We start from the raw sequence: 17,196 nt of genomic DNA, 5'->3' as shown, positions 1-17,196 counted from the left end.
TGAAGTAGGACTTGTAATTATTTCATCCTAATGGAAAAGAAGAGAAAACTAATCTTATTATCCCCATATTTGACAGCATGAGGCTATCTGCTGAGGGAATTAGAAGGAGAATCGCTTTCTATTTTACTCTCCTGTTCAGTACCAGATATACATGGCTTTAAAGAAAGGTCAGAATTGGAAAGGAGATCATATTAGCCTGTTATGCTCAATCTGCTCTCATCTCCCCTTTAACTATGCACAAAACATTTAAATCACATAAAAAGGATTTAGAAGGAAAGCCATCCTATTTATACTGCTATGGAGCTAGATGTGAAATTAACAATGGCAAGCAGGGTACTTTCACCTTTATCCTGTGTTAACAAAGAAGAATTTAGGAAGTGAGGTGAACTTGACATCTGGATCCAAGTGTATGCTGGAGCCAACTCTAACCTGTTTCCCAATTGTTAAATTTTCAGTGTTCACATTTATACCTCAAAATTAGAACTACAAATTAGGCAAACGATAGGACTAGATAGATTGTCTAATTGATTGTCTAGTTTTAAGGAAGTGATGATGAAAATATTAATAATGCAGATTAAGCTTATAAACATGTCATGCATTTTCAGGAAGACATTTACCAACATACCCCTGATCAGGTCACATTGTTATTTGTAATGGAAGAAGGAACCCACCAGCATTTAGATTAATGAACCTGAATTTAAAATCTCTCACAACACCACTGGCTAAGTGTCAAATTATGAGTTTTGAATGAAATATCACATAGAGGATTTCTATAACATTTTAATGATATGGAGATTTAAAAAAACAGAATCCCTATAATATACTCAAAATGCTCAGTGTAACACTTTATAAAATATGTAGATCTGGGGCAGCTGGGTAGCTCAGTGGAGTGAGAGTCAGGCCTAGAGACAGGAGGTCCTAGGTTCAAACCCGGCCTCAGCCACTTCCCAGCTGTGTGACCCTAGGCAAGTCACTTGACCCCCCATTGCCCACCCTTACCAATCTTCCACCTATGAGACAATACACCGAAGTACAAGGGTTTAAAAAAAAAAGAAAGAAAAAAAAATATGTAGATCTGATTTTGATGATCCTCTATGACTGGGTTGGTGAACCTTTTCCCTGGTTGGAGTGCCCAGAGGGCAAATTCAAACTGTCTGTGAGCCCCTGGATTAACATAGAGAGTTGAGGGAGACAGTGCTTGCTTTGGGCAACTGGATAGAGGGGTGGGGCATGCAAAAATGTCCTCTGTCACTAGGAAGAGGGAGAATAGAGTAGCTTCCCAAGTGCTGGTTCTGGAAGCCAGCCTGCCCAGGCTTTGCCAAAGAGACTATATAATGACTGAAGATTGGAGGTCTTTGACTGAAAATGGAAACAATATACTCAATTTCTCTTGTTCCTACATTCAAAGGCAGAGATATTCTTTCCCCACTCGTTTATCTGGCTTAGCTGATAGTGCTATGATTAACTGAGATGGGACTTCTCCTTTCAGGTTTCCCCAGGGGCATGAACTTTCCTTAATAATTGCCCTATAATCTTATGGGACTTGAAGTAGAGGAGGAGAATGGGGCAATTTTTCTGCCCCCCCAAAAAAACAATAAAAAGGAAGTAGTTTTAACTGGAGGTCAGCTCCTCAGGAGTTTAGAGAGCAAGTATCCTTCAATCCATCTATCAATTGACTGAAAATTACTTGTTAAATACCTACTAAGTTCCAGGTACTGTACTAGGCACTGGGAATTTATAAGACAAGGAATGAAGTAAAACATAGTCTCAAGGGTCTTTTAATAGAGTAGACAAGAAAGCCATATTTGAGTATATATAGAATAAATATAAAGAGAATAAATACAATGCTTAAATACAACATTAGGTGAGGGGGTACACCAGCAACTGGGAGAATCAGGAGAGATTTTCTATAAAAGTTTGCATGTAACCTCTATCTAGAAAGATAAAAGAGATTCTATAAAAGAAAGGTAAGAAGTAAATGCATTTCAGTCATACGTTACAGCCAATGCAATGGCACCTAGGTGGGAAGAAGGGGGAAGAATAGAGTATTGTCTGTGATGAAAGGATAGAAGGTTTGTGTGGCTAGATCATAGAAAATATAAGATGGAGAATAATGTATAATGAATCTAGAAATATATGTTGGGGAAAGATTGGGAAGGAATTAAAAAGCTAACTGTGGATTTACATTAGATTCTAGAAACAATAGGAAAAGACTGGAGTTAACTGAGAATTGAAATAATAGGGTCAAGTCTGCACTTAAGGAAAATCCCTTTGGTATCATCATGGAGGAAAGACTGAAGTGAGAAAAAAAAGGCAGGGAAATAAAGTGGGAGGTTTTTATAATAATGTAGACCAAATGTGATGAGGGCTTGAACTGAGTTAGTAGCTATAGAAGTAGAAAAGAGGAACAGATATGAGAGATATTACAGAGTACAAAAATGATTTGGCAACTGATTGGATACTGGAAGGATCAAGAATTTTGAGGTTCAGAAGTAGAACTAAGGTTATAAATCTGGAAAAGTAGAATGTTGTTAGAACACCACTGCTGAGCTCATTCAGTATCTAGATTCAAATTTATGCTGGCTTCTCTACTTTTAGGGAGCATATTATGCTTAACATAAAAATATCTTTCCCTTGTACTGAACTTTCAGACAGACATCTCAGCAAGTTAGAAATAGAAAGGCCTTATTTAACTTTACATGTTTCAAAGTGGCTATGATTCCCCACTCCCATTTTCTTTTAAATCCTACAATATACACTAAGGACAGAAAGAATATGTAGGAGAAACCATTTTTAAGAACACATTGATGATATATCAGGTAAACAGATTTTTAAAAAGAAAAAATGAATGTAATGGAGAATAGAATCAATAAGAGTGACAATGCAAAGTAGAAAAAAGAATGGATAGGGGTTTTACCATTGTGGTCCTCAGCAAACAGGCAATAGCTAGCTACAGTCTATGCAAGTTTGTCATCATAACTATAAATAAAGCAAGGGCATTGTCTTCCATCATCATATCATCATCATTGTCATTATCATAATTACTTCACTATCCTCTTCTCTTTATCTCTCTTTCTCTCTGTCTTGTCTCTCTGTGGCTCTGTCTCTCCATGTCTCTCTGTTTCTCTATCTCTGTCTCTGTCTCTGTCTCTGACTATTTGTCTCTCTGTTTCTCTTGGGCTGTTTGTCTGTTTCTCTCTTTCTCCCCTGCCTCCCATTCAATACTTCATTTTTACCAACACACAAAACAAGTTGGATACCTGATCATCTCTTTCATCTTAGGTAATTTCAATTTTTTATTTGCTCCTTTCTTTGAATTAAAAGGTACAAAATGTCTTATGAGTATGTTCATAGTCTCATGTTTCCCTAGAGAAGATAGGAGAGATACTGGAATTCTCTGCCGATTTATGGAAATTTTTAGAGTATCCCACTATATTAATAAAATAGGGTGGAGATTAAAGAGATATAAGTCCATCTAAGGTATTTTAATTATATTCATCTTATTGGGATCCAAAAGCAGAAAAGTGTTCAACTTAACTATCCACAAGGGAAACATCAAGTGGATGAAGAACGTCTTTTTACCAGATATGAATTGCAGTTTGATGAACCAACTGGTCTATTAATACATATATCATGGACAGGTATGACAGATGAACATTTGGTTGATCTTAGATCAGCTTAAACTGAATAGAGAGTTGTTTTATAATTTGAAAATTGTCTAACACTAAAGATTAGCAGAGTATTAGAAATATAAGAACTGAACGACATAAGGTGATTTCTGAAAGAGAAATTAAATGTAAAATGTCTCCATATCACATAGTACCTGTGAAAAAAATAATCATTTACTAGAGAAAAAAGACATTTTTGAATTTTAGTATAGAGTATTTTAAAAATCCTCTAAAACATCAACAAATAAATATAAGAACCAATAAAAGAAACATAAGTAAAATATATCTATCCAAATGAAGGCAAGCTAAGAGTAGTTTTAATATCACAGCAGATCATGGAAACAGTAAACTATAGAGAATGATGACAATAAGACAAAGGAAACCAAAACTTAGCAGATTCAGACAAGATATATTTAAGGAAAAATTCACTTCTCCCAAAAAGAGATAAAACAAAAATTTAATTAATTGAAAACACAATTAAAATAATTAGAAACTCAAAAAATGTATAACTTCTGCATGAGCTCAAAAGTAGAAATTTTATAAAAGCCAAGAAGATAAAAATGAAATTGAGATAGAAAAAAATTAACAAAAAATAAACTTTTTTAAAAGAACAATATGATTGATAAAACATTAGCTCCTTTGACAGAATTTACAATAAAGATAAAATAAAGATAATTATGAGAAACTGGCACATATCAAAATATAAGTAATAGCAAGTGGAGTTTTTTAAAAGATCAGGTCCTTAAACATTTTAATTTCAGAAAGAAATGTAAACAATCATAAATGAACTAAGTAGTTAAAAAATCAAAATATTTATCCCTGGACTGTTTCACTGGGAGAGTTACTACAAGAACATGACTGAGTTCTACCATAATGGGATCCTGTATTTCACGTTGAAAACTTAAGTTGGAGTTTGTGGGCCTCCTCCAGGGCAGAGAGAAAACTATCATTTCTGTTGTGTCTAATGAATTCTTCAATCAAATAGACCATTTCACTGAAAAAGATCCACTGTTAAATAAACAAACAAGCAAAAAGCAGCAGAGTGAAAGTGGTTTCATAAGAAAAGGCCAAGGTATTTTGGAGAAAGAAGTCACTTTTAATGAATCTGGTTTAAGTCTGGTGTCAGGTACCTAACCATAAATACTGTCTTAGCCAATGCACAGTTCATCAAAGGAGCTCTCCAAAATGTCTCTTACTAAGGGTATTGATATCAGAAGTTATGGTCTTTATAGCTCCAGAAATATTATTATAGGGTCCTACTAGACTAATTAGTGAGTATTTCATGTGGTTCAATATATCTAGACAACCCTGCCAGCCACACTTTATTTGATTTCTTCCAAGAGACTGTCAAAGTTCCAGAGCATCATACAACCAGCACAGGCAAAGTTAGAAATAGAAACTTTTGGAGTAGTGGTGTCAAACATGTGACATCAAAAAATTCTATGAGGGGAGGCAGAACAAGATTAAAATATATTTGGGTATTATTTAATAAAAATCAATAAAAATACAACATTGATAAGTTAATTTGCATTTTTCTAAGTTAATCTGAAGTCCAAAGGGATCATTTCTATCTGAGGTTGACAACACTGAACATGGGAACCACATCATCCATGGGGAATCCCTCTTCAAAACTGTGCTTGGCATTAGATATCCTTAATCAGAATGGTAAAAACAAAAACAATATCCAGAAAACAAACTTTCCTCAACATGTATTTCCTTTTTTTGACTTTTCCAGTTGTTTATGAGTAGAGGAGGATTACATAGAATTATGTTTATTCTTTTTTTTCAAGGAATCTTGAATTATTTTGGTAATTAAATTGAAGACATTTCATTATAAAAGTACTTCTAAGAATGTTTTCTATTAAATCAAGTCCTTGTTCATAAGTAACACACAATAGAACAATCAGATCTTATATTTATTAAGTCTTTCAGTTAATAGTGAAATATGGCCTATTTTCCAAATGTCACTTAAAACACTCATTTGTTCTCTACTAATAGATTAGCACATCAAGGATATCTTCCATTCATATATATATATATAACTGCCCACAAAATTTTGTATAAATGGGCGAGTAAATATATAGGTCAGCCATCTATTTACTCTGAGAATAAAGCCCTACAGTTTTCATTTTTACCATCCTTTTGGCCTCTTACCCTTCTTCAGGTNCACACACACACACACACACACACACACACACACACACACATATATATATATGCATATATATATATATATATATATACATATATATATTTTAGCAAGTTGTCTAGTCAGGACAACTTGCTAAAATAGTAACTTTCTGGACCCTAAAAATATAGTCACCAAGTTATTTCCTTTTGGTCTAAAACATTCCCAAATTTATAATTAGAAAGGCTGTAACTCAGAAAATCTTAAAGGAATGCAATCACAGGATTATTTTGTCACACACAAGCAGAAGATAGTAAATACTTACATGGATGCACCATTGGAGCAATAGGTGGCCCAATATTGCTATCCTATAATATTTAATGCAATTAGAACTTTCCCCTACTAAAAATGAGTGATATATTTTAAGTGCTTTCATAATTAAAAATGTGCCTCATGTTGTACCCAGAGATAAATCTCTTGCTACTCTAGTTTCACTTTCCTGCTTTCTTCTAAATACTCTGAAAGATCTTTATTCCTATCTGTTCCATTGATTTTAGGCCTTGACCACTTACAACTATACTTTTCCCTTCTACAAAACTGTTTCGCCCAAGTCAATAATTTCTAAGTTTCAGGGCAATATATTGATCCTCCCACTTGCTTTTTCTGTTGATTTTGTTGGTCTTTCAATAGCCTGTCATCTCCCTAAATAACATCTTCTCTTATATTCTTACCAAGTAATAAAACCAAACCTAAGCTAAAAAACACTTTATACTATCTGTTTCCTTGAACTTCTACTGAACTCATGCTATTAAAGCTTGAGTTTGTTGAAACTAAACTGGATCTGAGCTTTTAAAAAATACACCTTTGCCTATATACTGAAAATACTAGCAAGTTTGTTCATGACCAGAGTTCCATAATTACAAATCTCTAGAGGGTTCCTGTATATAAAGTAAATGGGGACATAAAAATGTAGCAACAAATGTTGCAAATATAGAAGCTGTCTTAAAAACTAATAGGTAATTTCTTTCAAGTGTTACAATGTTGGATTAAATAGTAGTTACAGAAACTTCAAAGTGTCTTGCTTAACATGGTAGTTTTATTGCATCAAAAACTTGTTGTAAAGTATCTTTTGATTGAGCAAATTAGATTTTTTATTGAATTCTACTGGGAATTTTCAAATATATTGAAGTGTTGTGAAAAAAAAAGTCTCTAAGTATAATAAAACTACTTCTAAAAACAGTAATTCTTTTAAAAGGAATTTGTTGTTGTTGAATCATACCTGACTTTTCCTGATCCATTTTGGTGTTTTCTTGGCAAAGATTCTGGAGTGATTTGTCATTTCCTTCTCCAGCTCATTTTACAGATGTGGAAACTGAGGCAGAAAGGGTTACGTGACTTATCTAGGATAACATACCTAGTAAGTATCTGAGGTCACATTTGAACTCATGAAGATGAGTCTTCCTGATTCCAAGACCAGCACTCTATCCACTGTAGCACCCAGCTGTCCTTAAAAGGAATTAGTCTTTTTAAAAGTATAATATGTGCCTTGAAATATGCTAGCTACTAGCATGTATGTAGTCTGTTATATTTGGTGGGAACCCTGCAAATTATTAAGGAGTTTGCTTCAAAAAATAAATAGAAATTCAGAGCTTGTACAAGTATTTGACTGTTTCTTGTTCATTTTTGTATTCAATAAACATAAAGAAATATAAGGCATGCTCATGCCCCTAAGGGGCAGAAAATCTATTTGGGGAGACATGGAACTAATGAGAAATAATTGCCAATATTAAAAGATAACATATAACTATCAATTACATTATTATAGAGAGACATTCAGCTTTCTCCTTTTGATACAAAGGTTTTTAAAGTTTATGTTACCAAACTATAATCTGTGCTAAGTTTTAGCAGACTGGAAAGGCTTCAGATATGAACTTGACAAGGGACTATATATTTGTTTTGTTTTGCTTTTTACCAAGGTCAATCAATCAGCATTTAATAGCACCTACAGCTTGACAGGCACTATACCAGACATGAAGAGTAAAAATACAACTAATGAAATGTAACAGAGAATTGGTCAGCAGTCAATCCATGCTCTCAAGCATGTGTGTAGTCTGCTCTATTTGATGGCAATCCTTTGGATGGTTAAGGATCTTGCTTACAAAAAAATAAATAAATAAATTCAAGAGAATTCCCTGTCTTCCAAATGAGAGTATACTGTAAAGTTGGAAGATATATTAATTTTAAAATCTACAATACACAAATGTTCTGCTACTATATTTAATACAATAAACAAATAAACATGTATGGGGGTGGGGGGCAGCTAGGTCACTCAGTGAACTGAGAACCAGGCCTGGAGATGGGAGATCCTATGTTCAAAATCTGGCCTCACACACTTCCTAGCTATGTGACCCTGGGCCCGCATTGCTACTCCTCTGCCTTACAACCAATACACAGTATTGATTCCAAGACAGAAGGTAAGGGTCCAAAAAGTTAAATTTAATTTAAAAATAAACATTTATTATTTATTTATTGAATTATATTGTTTTGAAAATAAACATTTTATACCTTTGATTGTGCTAAGTATTTATATAACAAACAAGAAAAAGAAAAGTCGTTCACTTGAGGAATTTATAATCTAATGGGAAAAGGAGTGGGAAGTTCTTCTTCTATGGAGTTGGAACCAAGCTGAGTTGCAAATGGAAAATGGAATAAGCTATAATTCTAATTTTTTCCCTTCACATAGAGGAAGGCTTTGGAAGGAGATTAGTGCTCTACTCTCCAGCCCTCTAATCATCAGGGAAAGAAATTGGGAAGGTGATAAGTATACAAAGTTGAGTTAATTTCATGATCACGAGTTTTTGAAGTGATTAGCCTATCCTAGGATATGCCATTTTTTTTTTAAAACCCTTACCTTCTGTCTTGGATGGCTCCAAGCCAGAAGAGTGGTAAGGGTAGGCAGTGGGGGTTAAGTGACTTGCCCAGGGTCACACAGCTAGGAAGTGTCTGAGGCCAGATTTGAACCTAGGACCTCCCATCTCTAGGCCTGGCTCTCAATCCACTTAGCCACCCAGCTGCCCCCTGTTTTTCTTTTTTTTTTTTTAAAGAACTGTTAATGGCATCCCAGACTTTTTTTTATGGAATATTTTGGGAGTCAGAATATTCTTCTTAGACAGGACACTGGACTACAAATCTAAATGCCTAAATTCTAGTAATTTTTATGTATTTATGTATGTATTTTTATGTATTTATGTATTTATGTATGTATCTGGTATCATTTCATGGCTTATTTTGTAATTTATAACTAGTTCTTCACCTCTTAACCATTTCTACCAGATAGCCATAAAATAAGGGCCTTGAAGAAGTTGTTTTTGTAAGTTTTTTTCATTCTACATAGTCTATAAGAATAAGATTGAGTGGAGATAGTGTATGTAAAAGTCTTTTGAAGATATTTTAATTATACAAATCTATCTCACAGGATTGCTGTGAATAAATCACCTTGTAATTGCAAAGTACTAAATAAATGTAAGCTATTATTATTATCATTCAATCAATCAGACAACAAATTCAGCACGTAATAGGTTATTTGATTTTGGATGCTGGCTGAGCTGAATGACTGAACAATTAATTCTTTAAAATAATTAATTGTATAGAATTCACTCAATTCATTATTAAACTGCAACTCATCTATTTTTAAGGACTTTTGTTAGAAAACAAAACACTATATCATTTTAAGTCAATAGAAGTTATTGAAGAAAAATAATTCTATAAATGTGCTTTTATTTAGTCTTTTAAGATATGAAAATTATTGTTCCCACAGCAACCTTGTAAGTCAGGGGTAATTATTCAGAAAACTATTATTTTGTAATGACACTGTATTTATTACCTGAATATCTTGCTGCTACCTCCCACTTTATCCAAACAATCATTGACTATGCATATTATTTGCCTTTTTAATCTACTGTAAGTAAACTTCTGATGTTTTCATAAAATAACCATCCCAGTAACACCCCAAATTTGTTGATTGTGGTGATCTTTGATTAACCAATCTCCTACGTAATATCTTTTCAAATGTTTCACTATAATATATTCAAAATTGTTCTGATTATTATCTCATGTGCCCTAAGTCAACATCCTCACTCATATAACATTTTTATCTTTGATTGATAACCTAAACAGTATATGACATAGTGGACAGAGAGATAAATTTGACATCTGGAAAACCACAATTCAAATCTAAGCTTTCACACTTAATTTGCTATACGACTCTTGGCAAGTCACTTACACTCAGTTTCCTTATGAGGAAAATGAGGATAATAGACCCCACCTCATGGAGTGGCAAAGGTACATATAAAATCTTGTTAACTGTAAAGAGTTATTGGTCATTATGGAAAATAAATTTTCCCAAAGCCAAATTGTACTGATCTTTATTTCATTCTACTCCACAGAGCTTTGTGGTTATCATCATGCATATTTCTCTTTATATTCCCAATAGAATATATAGGGTTTTTTAATTTAATTTTTATGGCCTCATAGCTCACCTTGCACACATAGATGCTTAAGAGATAATTGATGAATTGAATGAATTCTCAGTGATGTAATTAAATATCTTCATTTTTTGAAATTTCACTAGTTTTTGGGAAATCCAATTTCCTTTCACTCGGGTTACTTAAAAAAACATGGTCTGGAGGGGGGCAGCTGGGTAGCTCAGTGGAGTGAGAGTCAGGCCTAGAGACAGGAGGTCCTAGGTTCAAACCCGGCCTCAGCCACTTCCCAGCTGTGTGACCCTGGGCAAGTCACTTGACCCCCATTGCCCACCCTTACCAATCTTCTACCTATGAGACAATACACTGAAGTACAAGGGTTAAAAAAAAAGATTTAAAAAAAACATGGTCTGGAGTGATATAAACTAGCAAATATTTCAAAATCAAAGAATAATCACAAAAAGGATTACATATGAAACCAGGAGCTTCTATTATATACAGTTTGGGATTGTTTTCAAGAATATGTCAAAATTGCCTTGCCGATATGTCCCTTTCTTGACATTCCTTCTCTGTTGTTCTTTTTTTCTATTTTTTGTATGTTTAATTGTTTCTTCTTTCACTCCTTCATTTTTTCATCCCTATCACTGCCCACCAATTCATATGCCCTTACAAATAGAATCCCTCTCTTGTGATAAAAAAAAAGTCACTATCAAATAAAACTGTGACTGAAAATGTACATTCTGTTCCTGTAGTTCAACATCTCTGTCAAGAGGAAGGAGGCATACTTCATCATCTATCTCTACAATTATGAATGGCCATTGCATTGAGGAAAGTTCTGATGTCTTCAGAATTGTTTTCCTTTCCTTTTTGTGGTCATTATGTAATTTTTTCTCCTGTTTCTCATTTCACTCTGCATGAGTTCATTTTGCCCAAGATTCTTCGAATCTATCATATTCATTATTTATAATGGCACAAAATATTCACATAACACAATTTCTTCTCCAATTATTCAATTACTTGAGCATCATCTTTATTTTTAGTTCATAACAGCAACAAAAATGCTTCTATAAAGTTTTTTGTATATATATGATTCCTTTCTACCAAGTTTTATCCTTTTTGGAAAATTGCAGTGCTATTACTTGATCAATATACATACATAGTTTAGGGCCTTTTGAGGATATACTTCAAATTGCTTTTCAGATTATTTGGACCAATTCATAGCTCAATAATCAGTGCATTAATGTGCCTGTCCTCCAAATGTTTGTGGCATAGAAAAACTGACTCTTCCTGCATTCTTGGATGAAGTGTATAGACCTTGGAGCTGAACCCATTATACTTGGGATGCAAGAGTAAGCGCCACTTTCCTGCTATAGTTCTTGACAGTATTATTACTTGTTCTACCACTTTACTTTAACATGGACCTGTGGCTCTAGACCCAAAATATGGGCCTAACCTCACTTTTGGCATCAGTCCCTACTTTCTAATGAAATCTTGGCACCCTCACATATTTTCTCTGGCCCCCAACACAGTCTCTTTACAATCACATACATATGGTTGGACAACCTGACAATTTTGATAAAAGATTACTGTGGCTTTAGACCTTATTTCCTCTGAAATCTCAAAGTCTGCATTGACCCTGGTCTCTTACTTTTTCTTATATGAATATCTAATAGGAGTTTACTTTGGCTCCTTGTTTTGTCCTGCCTCCTTATGTTGCCCTCACCCTGTCTAGGTATCCTTGGATACCAGATAAGTCCATAGTTTGACCTTTTCTCTCATTCAACCTGAGGCAGCTACAACTAGGGATTATGATTGCTTCATATTCATTTTCCCAGAGATCCTGTGAGATGAAGTACCCTGTAACATTTTATAACAAGGAAATCCTCAGGCTTCCTTCTCTTTTCTCTTATACCCCTTAACTACATGAAACAAATTAATTGAGAAGGAGCTTATTGATATTTTTCTTTAAATATATAGATCATTGCTTTCTTTTTCTTTAAATACATAGATAATTTTTCTCTTTTTCTTCTTTAATAGAGTATATTTCAATGTTTGAGGATAGCTGAAACTTTTTTCCATTGTTATCTTCGTTGAAAGAATAAGATTTTCTATCACCTAACAAAATCACACACATACACACAAGCTTTTCCACTTATATACCTTATCCTTGTATGTTTTTCTGTCTATGAGACTATATGTTTTCCTTCCTACTTAATTCACTATTTTAAAATGTCAGACACATCTTTCAGCCTCATTCCACTCATATGTAAGTAAAAAACTTCTCTTGCTATTCATTCTTAAAAAATGTAGTCTCCTTCTTTAAAGAAGCAATAGAAAACATTCTCTTTTGATGCTCTAGGTTCCAGGTCATGACTATATAGATCATCAATAAAGATTTATTAAGTGTCTACTGTGTGTCAGACACATTAACAAGCAATGGGGATTAAAATGCAAAAAATAAAGAATAAAAGAATTAAAAAAATGAGATACCCTGCTCTCAAAAAAGCTTATAACATAATAAGAAAAGATAATATAACAAAAGAAGCTGGAATTTCCAGGGGCAGAGCCAAGATGGCAGAGTAGAAGTGAGGAGACTCAAAACAACTGTGAGAATCCTTTCCAAACAATTTTGAAATAATGCCACAAGACAAATAAAGGAGTGAAAGAACAAGCAAGGAGACACAGAGTCATACAACTTGCAAGAAAAGAAAACCAACATCCAAACCCTAGGATCCTGCCTAGGTGAATAAAGGTCCAAGCCAATACAAACACCTTGGAATTCTAAGCAAACCTGCAGTGAAGTCTGGAGTTCCAGCCAAGGACAGTCTGATAAAGCAGCCTGATCCATGTGGGCCCAAAGTGAAGCCAGGAGTCCCAATCTGGGCCTGTGGTTAGGCTATAGATCCCAGTTAAGGGTAGTTGGTAGTCCCAAAGCTGGTGTTCCCTGATCATTATGCTGAATACTGTTAATTGAAATTTGGGAAATGCCATTTAAAAGCATATATATATTTTCTATGGACACGTGGGAACTATCAAACTACATTTCCCGTGGTCCAATGGGTTTCCAGTTCTGGAACCACGTGTCACCATGCAGAGGACAGTTTAAATGAGAGGAAATCCGAAAGTAAGTGCTCTTGGCTAGCAGGCACAGGAAGAGATGGGAGGTAACAATAACGGTGGAGGCAACAGTTTTAAATTCTTACAAGCGTGTGGTCTAATGATTTTATCCCTATCAGCATGGCTTTAATTAAAATACTAATTTCTATATTTATATCAGTCTTTATTATTTTTAATCGTAACAAAACTCAGGGCAGAGCCCCAGGGCAAGGCAATCTATTGTGTGCCAGACCAGATCCAGTTCTATGAGAGACTGAAAGCCTACCTACACCTAAGCCTGAGACTAGAATTTGAGCTATCAGAATTCTTAAAGGTTAATTAGAATAGCAATAGGAGGGTGCTCTCAGAGCTCCCAGCCCTCAGGCCATAATACAATCTTGAAAGAACTGGAACTGTCTGAAACCCAGAAATAAGAGTAGAAGGAAGAAAGGATTGCAGTTTAAGAGGGTACTTAACCTCCCAAAGAAGAGAGCCTACCTATAAAAAGGTTAGAAAAATGAGCAGACAACCATAAAAGCATGTACCAATAGAGAACTTTTATGGAGAAAGACACAAAATGTACAGCCACAGAAGGGGACAATGAAAACATGGCAAAAACACACAAAGTCCAAAAGAAAAAAAATACAAATTGGACACAGATCCTGGAAGAGGTCAAAAAGGCCTGCAAAAACTAATTAAGAGAGGCAGAGGAAAAATGGAGAAGAGAAATGAAAACAACACAAGAAATTAAAATGAAGGTTCAAAAGCTGATGCAGAAAAATCGGGCCTTGAAAATTAGAATTGAGCAACTAGAAGTAAATGATTTCATGAGATATAAAGAAACAATAAAACACAATCAAAAGAATGAAAAAAGCAGAAGAAAATATGAAATATCTCATTGAAAATATAATTTACCTGGAAAATAGGTCCAGGAGAGACATTTTAAGAATTATTGGACTATCTGAAAGTCATGATCAAACAAAAATCTTAGACATCATAATACAGGAAATTATAAAAGAAAACTACCCAGATATTCTATTTTTTTAAACCTTTACCTTCTGTCTTGGAGCCAATACTGTGCGTTGCTTCCAAGGCAGAAGAGTGGTAAGGGTAGGCAATGGGGGTCAAGTGACTTGCTCAGGGTCACACAGCTGGGAAGTGTCTGAGGCCAGATTTGAACCTAGGACCTCCCGTCTCTAGGTCTGGCTCTCAATCCACTGAGCTACCCAGCTGCCCCCCCCCGCCCAGATATTCTTGAACAAGAAAATAAAATAGGAATTTAAAAAACCAACAGATCACCTTCAAAAAGAAATCCTCAAATGACAACTTCCAGGAATATAATAGCTAAATTCAAGAGCCCCCAAGCCAAGGAGAAAATACTGTAAATAGCCAGAAAGAAATCATTCAAACAGCATGGAGCCTCAAGTAGGATCACATGGGACTTAGCAGGTTCCACATTAAAGGACTGGAAGACATAGAATACAATATTCAGAAAGGCAAAAAATCTAGATTTACAACCCAGAGTCACCTAACCAGCAAAACTGAGTATATTCTTTCAGAGGAAAATGTGGTCATTCAATAAGATAGATCTCCAAGCATTTCTGAGGAATAAGCCAAACCTAAACACTAAATTTTAATACCAAACACAAGACCCAAGGGAAGGCTTGAAGGGTAAATAAGAAAGACAAAATGTAAGGGGCTCAATAAGGTCAAACTATGTATTTCTACATGGAAAGAAGATAACCGTAATTCTTAAACATTATTTTAGTTGTAGAGCACATAAAGGAATATACTTAGAGGGTGGGGAAGCAAACAGATTATGATGTTATACTATGGGAAAAAAATCAAGGGGTGAAAAGGAGGATTGCACAGAAAGAAAAGGGAAGGAAGAGATGGAATGGGGTAAATTATATAACATAAAGAGGAGTAAAAAAATTATTATGGGGTAGATGATAAGGGTGGTGGTGACAGTCAATGCTTAAACTTTACTCTCATCATAACTGGTTCACAGAGGGAATAACAACCATACTCTTTGAGGTACAGTATTGTATCTTACCCTACAAAGAAGTAGAAGGGGAATAAGACAAGGGAAAGTAAGGGGTAATTGGAGGAAGGCGGAAGTGAAGGGATGATAAAAAGCAAAAAACTGGTGAGGAGGAACAAAATGAAAGGAAAAAGAACAAGATCAAAAGGGGAGAATAACATGGAGGGGAATATACAGCTCATAATCATAACTTTGAATGTGAATGGAATGAACTCACCCATAAAATGGAAGTAGATAGCAGAGTGAATTAAAAAAACAAAATCCTACTATAAGTTGTTTACAAGAAACACATTTGAGTCGGGATTACACACAGAATAAAGGTAAAAGGAGGCTCGAGTAAAATTTATCATGCATGATACAAAGTAAAAATATCAGCAGTAGTAATCACTTAGTAGTATCTGAGATAGTGAGTATCACTATCTCAGATAAAGCTAAAGCTAAATTTGATCTGATTAAAAGAAATTAGAAAGGAAATCACATCTTGATAAAAGGTATTATAAGCAATGAAGTAATATTAGTACAAAACATATATGTACCAAGTGGCATAGCATCCAGAATTTTAAAGAAGAAACTAAAGGAGCTTAAGGAGGAAATAGATAGTAAGACTATACTAGTGTGGGACTCAACATGTCCTATCAGAACTAGATAAATCCAACGAAATAAAAGAAAGAAGTAAGGGAAGTGAATAAAATTTTAGCACAATTAGAGTTAATAGATATGTGGATAATTGGATAAGAGGATAAATAGATAAGAAGGAATATTCCTTCTTTTCAGTAGCACATGGTATATATGCAAAGATTTGCCATGTACTAAAACATAAAAACATCCCAAACAAATGCAGAAAAGCTGAAATATTAAGTGAAACCTTTTCAGATCACAATGTGATAAAATTATAATTAGTAAGGGTTTCAATTTAATTGGAAACTAAATGATCTAATTCTTCAAAATTGGTGGGTTAAAGAACAAATTGTAGAAACAGTTACTGATTTCACTGATGAGGATGACAATAAGAAGACAACATATCAAAATTTATGAGATACAGTGAAAGCAGTACTAAAGGGAAAATTGATATCCTAAAGTGCCTATATCAACATAATAGAGAAACAGGAAATCAGTGAATTGGAAATGTACCTAAAAAAATTTAAAATCTCCAGATAAAGACAAAGTTGGAAATCTAAAAATCAAAGTAGAAATTAATAAAAATGAAAATAAAAGGTCTATTGAACTAATCAATAAGACTAGGACTTGGTTCTTTGAAAAAAGAAATAAGATAAAATATTGATTAATCCCATTAAAAATAAGAAAAAAGAGAAACAAATTATCAGTATCAAAAATGAGAAGGGCACTCTCACCTGTGTGAAGATAGGATTAACTCTCTCCTGCCTATTTTTAGCTAATCAAATCAAGAACTTAAAGTATCCCTACTTAACACTAAGTAAGAGAGTTCAGGAGTCACTTACTAGAGTAATCTCATACTTCCAAAGTTCATGCCACCCTCCCCACCCCCACCCCCGGCAGTGCTAGGCAAATTGAAAGACTGTGATTGGTTCCTGTAAACTTGGGGAGCAACAGGAAGTGATTTCAAGAAAACGGCTTTAAAAAGGTCAGCTCGAGGATTCAGTCATTCACTCCTGGTCAGTGAGCCTGATTGAAGGAGGAAGCTCTTTCCCTGGATCCTGCATCAGTTTGCTAGGTGACTGACTAGCCTTCCCTTCCTGACATTTGAAGAGATTGGTTCCGGAGATCCCTGCCTTAGTTTGGAGAAGACCTTTTCCCTGG

The sequence above is a fragment of the Gracilinanus agilis genome, chromosome 1 (genome assembly GCF_016433145.1).
Source record: "Gracilinanus agilis isolate LMUSP501 chromosome 1, AgileGrace, whole genome shotgun sequence".
Taxonomy (NCBI): Eukaryota; Metazoa; Chordata; class Mammalia; order Didelphimorphia; family Didelphidae; genus Gracilinanus; species Gracilinanus agilis.
The sequence above is the reverse complement of the archived record's forward strand: the minus strand, read 5'-3'. Positions refer to the sequence as shown.